Raw genomic sequence first — 9,504 nt, 5'->3', positions numbered from 1 at the left:
ATTCTTGTCCTCTTGTCGATCTTGTCATTTTGTGATCAATTTGTCATTGATCGTCGTCCTTCTCAATCGTGTCAATTTGGATCAATTAGTCATTGTTCCTCGTCAATTGGCGCATTTTCTCAATCAAATCATTTATCACATTGGTCATTTATCAATCCAAAATCAAATCATGATCAAATCAATTATCTTTCATCAAGACCTAATTCATCTTCTAGGGTTTTATGATTTAATCATTTAACCTTGCGTGTCATTTTCTTCCTTTAGGATTAATAAATTATTTATTTATCCTAAGTCTTCTCATTACAATTAAATGTTCATTTAATTGGCTAATTATTCCTCTTTGTGAATTAATTAATAAATGACAAATTATTAATTAATTTACCTAATTCCTAATTCTTAATTTTCTAATTCCTAATTTCAATTCTCTCCTATTTCTCTCCTAAATTCATGGAAATGACATGTCAATTTGTCATAAATTTGTCATAATTGACAATCAATCAATTTTGACATAGAAGTTTTCATAATTTGTCATAAATTATCAATCAACAAATTTTGCATAGAAAGTGCATAATTTGTCATAATTTGTCATAATTGACATAATTGATTTGCAATTTCCATTTGAGTTGAATCATGCTAATCTTGTCATCTCTCCAATTCTTCTATAAACTGGATGATCTTCATCAATCAAAGCTAATTGGTAATCAGACTATCGAATTTACGCTTCTAGTACTCTTGATCAAAAATCTCGTCTACTTGCTTTCAATTGTGTGTGTGCACTTGTAGGTGAGATCCACAACCAAACCATTTGAAGAGGAAAGAAGAACAATGGAGCCGCATGAAGGAGCATTCAAATCACATCTTTGGTTTGCATAATCTTTGCTTTTGAATGTTTTTATTTCATGTGTCTATTGAGTGTTGTTTAGGATAGATCATTGCAATGAATGCATTTGTGATTGAGCTATTGCGTTTATCTTGTCTTGTGATGATTTCCTATTTCCTAACGTACATTAATTGGTGAACCCGATGTGAACACTAACCTTCTAACCTCTTTATGGTGTTTTGAGTGCTTTCAAGTTGATTTGCAGGCCAAAAAACCCAAAAACAAGGTCGTGCAGGGTTTTCTGGAGACTTTTGCGCCTGTGTCCTGCATCCTGCGCCTGTGTCCTGCATTCTGCGCCTGTGTTGAAGACATTCTGCGCTTGTGTCCTGCATTCTGCACCTGTGTCCTGAGTTCTGCGCCTATGTAAAGTCCAGAACAAGGGTAAAAATGCAATGTTTTACTTGAAATTGGTTTAGTTTTTGCATTCTATTTTCTGTGCTTTGGATTTTGGTACTAATTATCTGTGCAGAATCTTGGCATACGCATGGAAAAGACAATAAATCAAACTACTAACATGTGTTATGCAGAATCGATAGTCAAAGACAACAAATCAAACTCCTAACTTGGGTTTTGCAGGTTGCCTTGGAGAAACAACTAAACTTGGTGTTTGTCTTTAAATGTTTTAGGCACCTAGTGATTTTTAAATAGGATGGAATGAATCTATGCTTGATTTTATTGTTGAGTGTGACATTGGAGTAGGAGAGTATGCTCTCATCCTTTTAGGGTGATCAGAAATCCAGATCTTCGATACGATGCTTTTGTCTTTGATTGTGTGTCTCCTTTAGAGGGCCTGCCTTCCCGACCACTTTGCTTTTGCAAGCAAGTGATAATCGTGAGAAGGGAATGACCCAAAGTGAGTATGGCTAGAATTCCTTGGCATTCTAACTCACTATAAAAAAATACCCGATGAGCGAAAGCTTTGAAGGAAGTGTTACGTGGGAATTGCAGTTACTTGGGAAGTGATGACCCTTGAACTCTTTCTCATATCAACATCTAAGTAGGGCCTCTTGGTCTAAATCGTGTTTGCGCGACTACATTTGTTTGGTATCTTGATGGGCTTAATGTCTCAATCACGCTTGCATGACATCAAGGAGTAACGCTTAACAGAAATCCTTACTAAACACCTTGTTTTAGAGGCCAAAAACCCTTCTAGTTGCTTGAGAAGGACAAATTCGGATACTTGGAAGAGATACTAAGTTCGCCATGGGGAGATTTCCATGGGGACTGATGCTTGGCTGCCCTGAGAAGTGAGTGCCATGGAGGGGAGCCTGTGGGGTCGAGCATCTATGTATTCTCCTTGAATCTCATAATGAGTCTACCTCTCAAGTACCTAATGTCTTTGCCTACCATAAGAAATGTGGAAATGAGCATGATTGTCTTGAGTCTAAGTTGCAATATCTTGTATTCTTTGCTTGTCAAAATTTGAATTGCATCCCATTTCAAAAGCAAAAACAAATTGATTCAAAACATAAGATTAAACACAAGAGACATTCATCCAACAAAGGTCCAACAAATCTTCAAAACTCATCTTCAAGCATGGTTAGCAAACATTGTTCAAAATCTTATCTCAACAAGCATGTCACTTACATTTAGGTTCATTCTAGGTTGCATTTTGCAAAGTTCATTGTCAAGTACCAAGGTTAGGTGTCACCTAAGTCATACTCCTTTGCATATCAATAAGAGTCATCCATTTGCATATGTCCTCTTGCATTAAAGTCATATCATTGTCATACATTTACATTGCTTACCCTAGGTCTCTTCATTAAGCTTAGGTCATTATCATATCATATTAAGGTCACTTGCATAGTAATGTCCCTTTGCATATAGTGCCAAAATTAGGTTTTGTCATACTTGAGTAATCCTAATCTTTGATGCAACCCTAAGTCATTGTTAAGAAGTCTAGACCTTATCAAATCTTTTATCCTTTTGTCATCAATATCATTTGGTCAAACCTAGCTTAGTATCCAAGCATATAGGGGAGACTTTGTCATTTGTCCTTTTGTCACTTACATCCTTTTGTCCTTTAAGGTCTAGATATCATTCCAATTTCCTAAGGGTCCCTCTCTTAGATTTGCATTTCAAAAGTTTGTCAAAATCTTCAAAAACAACCAAAAACATAGATTGCATGCTCGTCTATATAGTTTGCATTTAGTTGCATATCATACATTATCTTTGAAAATTCTAAAAACATTTCATTTGCACAAGTGACATGCCTGTTGAGACAAGATCCAAATCTAAAAAGATGGGCGAACCAATGTATCAACCCATGGACAACATAGCAAATTCGCAGTTTCAAACCAGTCAAACAGTACAAATTGAAGGTTCATCAAACACATCTCTACCACCATATGGAATGGTTCAGCTTGGACCACCTCCATTATATGAACTAGTGTTTGTACCTATGAAACCAGGACATGGGAGTGTTCCACCAACTCCAAGAGGAAGTGCACCTTTCAATTTGAATCAACCACAACTGCAACATGACATTCAAACTCAAACATTATATGAAGAACAAACTCTCTCACAAGGATTTGATTCAGATCAAGGCATTCAACAAGAAACGAATCCAAATGTCCAACCAGATTCTTCATCCGATTCTGATACTTCTGACGATGTTGACATGTTTCTTCAAGATCCAAAGATAACAAAAAAGATGGATAAGTTCTTGAACAAGGTCTTTAAGATGTTTCCACAAAAGTATCTTAACATGATGAGTAATGTGACATCTTCAAGTGACCAAATCAATGTACAAGAACAACAAGGTGGTGAGTTGTTAAGTTTTTCCCTGCATCCAAATGAAGAAAACGCACAACAAACAACTCAACCTACCTTGATGAGTAAACGTGCTTCAAAGGCATTGACAGTGACTATTCCTCAAAAGTCACCATTTGAAACGATAAATAATCCACTATTCAACACAACACCTATAACGCAAGATCAAATGAAGAACGCGCAAGTATTCACAGCTGTCCCTCAACAAGAAGTGGTTCCTTACATGCATAAAGTGGGATCAAAATCTAAGATGCAGGAAAGCTTCACAACTGGAATGCCTAATGTCACCAATGTCCAAAATAATTCCACGATGCAACAAAGTTCTTATGTCCCGTTAAGTTCAATATCTTTGCCGAATACTATTGTGACAAATCCTTCAATAATGGCAACACAAAGAGCTACAGATAGTGGTTTGCACCAACAACAATTGTTGCAACAATTGAGTAATATACAAAAGGTACAATCGAATGTGCAACAACAACAATTTCACATTCGACAACAAGTTGCAGCGCCTTCGGCACCATTACAAGTTAATGCAAACTTGCAACCATCACAATGGATTGGACAAACAACACAGCAAGTTAATGCAAGTGCTATACCCCATCCTAAGGAGAAGCAACGAAAAGCATCTAAACAAAGTTTTTTACAAATGATGGGATATACACCACGACAACAATTGGCACAAAGTCAACAAATTCTGATCCGTCAGCCTGAACACCAACATGTGCCACAATATGTGCCAAGGCAAACAAGCTATCCTACTTTACAACCGCAATTGGCACCTGTGCAATATCAACAACCTAGGCTCCAAGAAGCACAACAACAAGGTCAATATCAAGGCATAGCACAACCGCAACAACAAGTGATGTACCAAGAACTTTATATGCCGGAAACACCAAAAACGGCCATTTCAGAGTATCAACAATCGATCAGAAATGCGATGTATCGACAAAGGATACCAACTGGGATTAATGATGGACCTCTAAATTCTGATACAATTGCGCAACAACTTGAGAAGTTGCAACGAAAAGTTGACGCATTAGAAACTAAAGGAACAAAGAAGTTGTATACAGATCAAGATTTATGTCCTAATCCATTTGACAAGAGTGTACACATGCCTCCATTCCCTAAGCATTTTGAGGCACCTAATTTTGAGAAATATAAAGGGAATGGCAATCCAAAAGATCACATTCGAGCATTTTTCGTGGCATGTACTGAGGTAAGCTATGAAGAGATGTATTTAATGCGCTTATTTGCACGAAGTCTCACAGGACAAGCTATGGATTGGTATTCACATCTGCCAGGAAATATAAAGACTTGGTCTGAATTGGCTCAAAAGTTTTTATCTCATTTTGCGTTCAACATCGACAATGATGTGACCATGTTAGATTTATGCAACACCAAGCAAAAGCAAGGTGAATCATTAGTGACTTTCTTGCAGTGATGGCAAAGCTTGTATAGTCATTCTTCTCTTGATATACCTGAAGAACAACAAGTGAATCTGTTTATCCAGAATTTGGTCCCAGAAATGATGTGTGAGCTAAAATTGAAAAGTCCCAGTACTATAGAGAAACTCATTAAGAAGGGAATGAGCATTGAAACGGCTCTGGTAGCTAAAGGAATTATCAAGCTCAATAAAGACAATGACAACACCAATTATTCGGGGGATAGAAACAGATTTTGGTATAAGAATAAGAATGTCACTAATGATGGAGTTGTTGATGCAAGAGCGGTGAATGCAAATCAACCCCCATTCACGATCAAGAAATTGAGTGTTCCTAATATGTCAACTATGGAACAAAATCAAGCACCAATGAGCAATGTTACTCAACAGCCGCAATACCAACAGCATGCTCAACAACAGCATACTCAACAACAAGGCCAACAACAAAACCAGCAGCGCAAACCCTTCCGATCGCGGGATGGGCCTCCTCGACAATTTACGCCATTAGGAGAGCCTATTGAATCGGTAATGAGACAATTGATACAAGCAAAATTTATTAAGCTACCAGATATCAAGGCAGAACCAGCGGTAAAACCACATTGGTGGAATGATAATGCGTACTGTGAATATCATCGGTCTAAAGGACACAAAACTGCATCCTGTTTCCAATTGAAACACATGATTCAAGATTTATTAGAGCAAGGAGTAATTGAGGTAGATCCACCCCATCCGACCTCTAACACTGATCATACTATTTTCAAAACTCCTTTGCTTGATCATGACAAGGGTAAAGCGTCTTCTTCCAACTCTGCCCAAACGGCCAATTATGCAAGTTCGGGTTATAATAATGTCATTAATTGTTTTCGCGCATCAACTGAGTATGTTTCTACCCTGAGAATAAAGGGACAAGATCCTTCTTGTGCAGTCACCACTCGTCGATCCAAGATAGTCCTGAAAGGAGCTCCTGCAGCTCATCCCAAGGCCAACTCCTGCAAGTCAGTATAATCTTTTGGATCACCTAGGAAAGACACCTGCACAAATATCAATCCTTGAGTTATTGAAAATGTCTCCCATGCATCATGCAGTCCTGGATAAAGCTTTAATTGAGTCCACTGTTCTGACAGATATTGATGTTGACCAGTTTCAAGCCCGGATTGGACATTTAGCCGTTTCCCAAAATGTCGCATTTTCTGACAATGATATCTCACCTGATAAGCTCCCTCACAATGATCCTTTACACCTTGAAGTCTTTGTTCATAACTGCAAAATCCGACAAGTCTTGATAGATGGCGGAGCAGGTCTTAATATTTGTACTTTGAGAGTGGTTATTGGCCTTGGATATACAGAAAATGACATTGATGCTTCTAAAAGAATAACAATCAAAGCATATGATGATGCTGAGCGCCCATCCAAAGGGATAATTGCATTGCCTATCAGAGTTGGTCCAGTGACAGAAAACACTTTCTTGCAAGTCCTCGACCTTGATCTCCTTTATAATATGATCATTGGCCGTCCATGGATTCATGCAATGAAAGCAGTTCCATCCACCTATCATCAATGTTTGAAATATCCTTACAATGGAACTGAGATAACAATTCCAGGAGATCCTAATCCATTTCAATTTTGTGCTACTCTAAAGGATACCCCTCAACAGCAAGTCCCAGTCAACAGAGAGGCCAAATCACATAGCTATGTGGATCCTAATCAATTGTTAGATGCTGTCAAAGGAAAATTGAAGATACAAGACCAAGGATGTGGAGAATATTCAATGGATCAGACATTCCTCATCGGGAATTTGCCAATATCTCCAAAATCATATGGCAAACCGCATTTATTGCAAAAGGAACCTAAGGTTGTTATTCAATATCAGCCTCCTACTACATTTACAAGATGGGGTGAACTTGACAAAGAAACTGTAGATGATGATGTCATAGATTGGCTTTATAAAGATCCAACTGAGACCCCACCTGTCAGGTTGCCAGTGGAACGATATGGCAAAGGATTTACTATGCTGCAAAAGAAAGGATATGATGGTTGTAGTGGCTTAGGCCTGAACAACAATGGAAGGCTAGAACCTGTCATACCCAAGAGATGACCTCCAACTTTAGGGTTAGGTTTTGTACCGTTGCGAATTGGATCCACATCTACCAAAGTGCCCACGTGTAGAAAAGGGCGTGATTCTGACGATGAAATAACACCTGAGGATCCCCGACCCGAAACTGATTCTAATGAATGGGAATGGAGTTCTTTTTCTTCTAGCTCCCATGCCCTCGATAATATTTTTTTTGACCTTGATAATTTGCCTATGGAAGACAAACATGAAATAACTCCTCTTCCTAAAACCTGTCCTCATGCTTGGATAGAGACATTTTGGGATCCAAGCTCTGAATCCGATACAAGCAGTTCGGATAGTGACACTATAGATGTTCATATCTTTACCATATCAGCCCTCTCTCTCCTTACAACTGATGATGACATGCCCCTCATCTACCCCCAGCTTATCCAACATGACCAACAAGAACCGCTCACATTGGATTGTTTTCAAAATGACGAAGCAATTGCAGAATTCCTTGGACTACGGGAAGGCATACCACAAGGTGATCACAAGGCAGGATTTGCTATTGACCTGGATTCCATGGCATATTTTGGGGAGTCAACTCCCTCTTCCAGTCATCAAAATGAAAAAAGAGAAGAAATAGTAAAAAATCAAAAGAATAGATCTTTGGGTGAAGATCATAAAAAAGTCAAAATAAAAGATGTACCTACGGGTGAAAACCTCTCTGAGGCGCCCAAAGGTGGAAGAGTGGACATACCCCTATCAAGTCAGGACAAATCAACATTGCTTGTGGAAATGACTGAGGAAATCAATTTGGGTACACCTGACAACCCTAAGGTCATTCATTTTGCCGCTTCTCTCTCACAACAGGAAAAAGTAGATTTTGTCAATTTCTGTCTTGAGAAGAAGATCAGCTTTGCATGGTCCTATGCAGATATGCCTGGCCTTGATCCATAATTGGTTCTTCACCATTTGCCACTAAAACCTTATGCTAAGCCTGTCAAGCAGAAACTTAGAAAGATGCATCCTCAGGTGGCTCTTTTGGTCAAAGTGGAACTAAAAAAATTGCTAGATGTGGGTTTCATCAGACCCGTTGATTATGCAGACTGGATTTCAAATTTAGTACCAGTTAGCAAAGTAACTGGGGGCATCAGAATCTGCACAAATTTTAGGGATCTCAATAAAGCATGCCCTAAAGATGATTTTCCATTGCCAAACATAGACATCATAGTGGACATGACGGCTGGATATGAGATGCTTTCATTAATGGATGGTTTCTCTGGCTATAACCAAATTCGCATTGCTCTTGAAGATCAGCATAAGACAGCATTCACCTATGCTTGGGGTACCTACTGTTGGAATGTGATGCCCTTCGGTCTTAAAAATGTAGGCACAACATATCAAAGAGCAATGACGACAATTTTTCATGATTTCATGCACACTCTGATGGAGGACTATGTTGATGACTTGTTATGCAAATCTATCACCAGAGATAGTCATCTGGCCATCCTAGGCCCAATCTTTGACCGAATGGAGACCTACAAACTCAGGCTCAATCCAAAGAAGTGTGTATTTGGTATCATAGCTGGAAAGTTACTAGGATACATTGTTTCTCACCGAGGCATTGAGGTCAACCCTGCCAAAGTCAAAGCAATAATGGATATGCCTCCACCTGCAAATCTCCGGCAATTAAGAAGTTTACAAGGAAAGCTCTAGTCAATCCGCCGCTTCATAGCTCAGTTGGCCGACAAATGTCATCCATTCCAACATCTATTGCATAAAGGTGTCTCTTTCAAATGGACTGAGCAATGTCAATCAGCCTTTCAAGCTCTTAAAGAATATTTGTTGTCGCCACCTATTCTAATGCCTCCAATAGATGGAAAGCCATTTTTATTGTATATTTCTGCAACTGAAACGGCATTAGGAGTTCTCTTGGCCCAACAAGATGAGAACGGCAGAGAGCGAGCTATTTACTATATCAGTCGGACACTGGTAGGCTATGAGCTAAATTATTCAACTATTGAAAGGGCATGCTTAGCAGTGGTATTTGCAATGCAGAAACTCTGACATTATATGCTGAGCCACCGAACATTGTTGGTTGCAAAAATTGATCCCTTAAAATATTTGCTTAGCCAAGCAGCTTTAACGAGTCGCCTAGCAAAATGGGTCATGATTCTCAGTGAATTTGACATTGAGTATATGGAGCGAAAGGCATAAAAGGACAAGTCATAGCAAATCAACTTGCAGAGGCTCCTATTTCTGATGATCATCCCATGTTAACCGATTTTCCAGATGAATCAGTCTTTGCTTTCACATCCTCTAATGAATGGAAGTTATACTTTGATGGGTCCC

This window comes from Cryptomeria japonica, chromosome 2, assembly GCF_030272615.1.
Source record: "Cryptomeria japonica chromosome 2, Sugi_1.0, whole genome shotgun sequence".
Classification (NCBI taxonomy): Eukaryota; Viridiplantae; Streptophyta; class Pinopsida; order Cupressales; family Cupressaceae; genus Cryptomeria; species Cryptomeria japonica.
Note: the sequence above shows the minus strand (reverse complement) of the source record.